Below are 2892 nucleotides of genomic sequence, written 5' to 3' on the forward strand. Positions count from 1 at the left end.
CCCCGTCATTGGTACTGAGTGCCTGCTACATGACGGTTACTGTGCCCTGTGTTCTCATAAGTCCTCTCATCATTTCATGACTCTCTTATTCTCACAACTATCCTTTACCTTTCATGGATAAGAACAGGAAGACTCAGACAGAGTAAGTGTATTTTCTAAGATCATACAGCAGATTTAGGATTTGAACCTAGGTCTTCTGATTTCCTAAGACACACACCTTATAAAGGCATATGGAAAATCAGCAGGATAGAAAAGGAATGAGATGGGTTTTAATCGTCCATGAATCTTGCTGGTGTATCTTTTAGTTGACTTTCGAGGGACATGAAAAACAGATGGTAATTAAATAATCATGGATGGGGGGAGAGTGGAAGAGAGAAGGGGGAGGGGCAACTGAAGAGATTGATTCATTAATGGGATGAGATAGTCTAATGTAATTCAGGTGAGGGGACCCTGAGAGGCTGTGCCAAGGGGATGCTCATAAAATGTTGCTTTTTGTCTCCAACCTTGTGGCTTTTTTAGGAAGGTAAGGCTTTCAGGCTCCTTTTGTTTATTTGTTCTGTTGTTTCTTAGCTATTTGCCTTATGAAATCAAATGTAAGGAAGAAAGAGGCTGTGATTTGTTACATACCAATGGCAAAAGCAAGCAATTCTGAAGACTGGAGAATATTTTTGTTCAAAATGTTAAATATTTTAATTATTTTTCTCATTGTAGATATAATAGGTAATAGGCAAGGTTAATAGGTTTGTGGAAGAAAATAGAAGTCATCTCAAAATTCCATGATCCAAAGCTAATCATTGTTCAAATTCTGCTCTATTTCAGGCTAAAGAATATTTTTGTAAAAATCCAAAGCTCTTTTAAATTCATATAAAATCTTTAAAGAAACCAGTAGGCAGTTCCTTCTTTTTCCTGCAGGCACATTTGATCTTATACTACTGCAGGACAGGAAGCCTAGTTTTTCTTAAAAATTCATAGAAAAGAATGTTCTTAGCCAGCCATGCTACTGGGGCCCTGGTACCATTCCTGTGGACCCCACATTCTACATCCCAGTAGCCAGGGAGCTCTTTCAGGTTCCCAATCTAAATCTCTCCTCTTTCTCCTACCCATCTCCTTTAGTCCTGGCAACAATACAAACATCTATGTAAACACAAAAATAGCAACACTCAGTTTACCATTGAGGCGGCTAATATTTCAGCCATAAGATGAGATAAAATCAAGAAGGGACTAAGCTCTCTTCACCATCGTGACTGTCTCAGGATCTCAGTTATAAGTGAGGAACTAGCAAGAGGTAAGGAGAAAGCAAAGGTTAAATCGCAGACATTTAGGGACCACCGGAAGAGGAAGCTCATTTAATAACGAGATCATAAAAGTGTCCGTGAGCAGATGTTCTTCTCTTTGAGAAAACCCAACGATCTCACAGCTGGCTAGTGCCAAGCTGGGCCCAGAACCCGAGATATCAGACTCCCTGGCGGAAGCTAGTGCAGATAAAGTATCCTGTCCAGTGCCTGCAGCATAGACGACTCATTAGGCATGAATCTCCTTCCTTGCCCATCTAATATGCTCTCCATTGCGCTGGCAGCCTTCCATGCTGTGCAGAGTCCTGATGGACAGGGTAATTAAGTTTGATGATTTGGACTTCAGCATTGCAATTGACCTATTAACAGTGTACAAGCTTTCTAGCCCCCCAAGTTGCTAGGACTCATGGAGAACATCAACAACCAAGAGGTCATGCCAAACAGAGTTATAAGAAAACTTCTTAAAGCCATCTGTTGGTGAATTAAAAACAACCCAAAACAAAAAACTCATGTTTCTATTTTTTGGTAAAAATCACCAAAAGTCTGATTTTATTTGCACTTATGCATGTATTTATATCTTTTTAAAAAATGTTGGGGCTACCAGCTTAAGTACATGGGGAGATCCTAAACTGCAATATGAGCAGAAAATCTGGAGATGCTCAAGATACTCTTCAGCTAGCAGGGCCCAGACAGGAAAAGCTGCCTGAGAGGCAGGAACCCCAACACAGTTTGTTCCTTCCCTTTGGTGCCTACTCTGTGTCTGTCTACATTTGCATTTACCTCCACCCCCATACTGTGTGCATCCCCCCGCACCCTGGTTCGCAACTGCAGGCTCCCTATTCTTATCAAAAGCTATTCCACTTCTCCAGATCATGTAATGCCCGTTACCATAGCACCCAGTACCTCACATTATTAAAACAATCTCTTTATTAGTAAGCCTGCTCCTCCCTGGAAGCCGGGCACCTTGGAGCCCATTTGACAAGATGATGGACCTGTGTCTCAGGAGACTTAAGGGTTTGTCAGGGGGCAGGACAGAGGGGCCCAGAGAGCTCAGACCTCACGCCCTTCTCTTGGCTTGTACTCTGCTGTCTAGAGATGCTCCCAGCCAAGTCTCATTTCGTTGCCTTTTCCTTTTCATCATGCACTTATAATAATTATACATGTTATCACATGTCACATTTTACAAAAGGCTTTCAAACACATCCCTTCTTTCAATCTTCACAATATCTCTGTGAGCTAAGAATTTTGTGTTCATTTTTAAAGGCTGTGCGTGGATGCTCAGTTGCTAAATCATGTCTGACTCTTTGCCACCCGATGGACTGTAGCCTGCCAGGCTCCTCTGTCCATGGGATTTCCCAGGCAAGAATACAGGAGTGGGTTGCCATTTCCTTCTCCAGGGGATCTTCCCAACCCAGGGACTGAACCCACATCTCCTGCATTGGCAGGCAGATTCTTTACCACTGAGCCACCTGGGAAGTCTTTTGAAGGCTGAGGGTACTGGAAACTGACATTTCAGGGCAGTCTGACTGATGCAGTTTGTACAGACTCTCAGGGGAAAGCGAGGACTCAAAACCTGATTCTTTGCTGTCTCTACAACGAC

Source organism: Bos taurus, chromosome 3 (genome assembly GCF_002263795.3).
Source record: "Bos taurus isolate L1 Dominette 01449 registration number 42190680 breed Hereford chromosome 3, ARS-UCD2.0, whole genome shotgun sequence".
NCBI lineage: Eukaryota > Metazoa > Chordata > Mammalia > Artiodactyla > Bovidae > Bos > Bos taurus.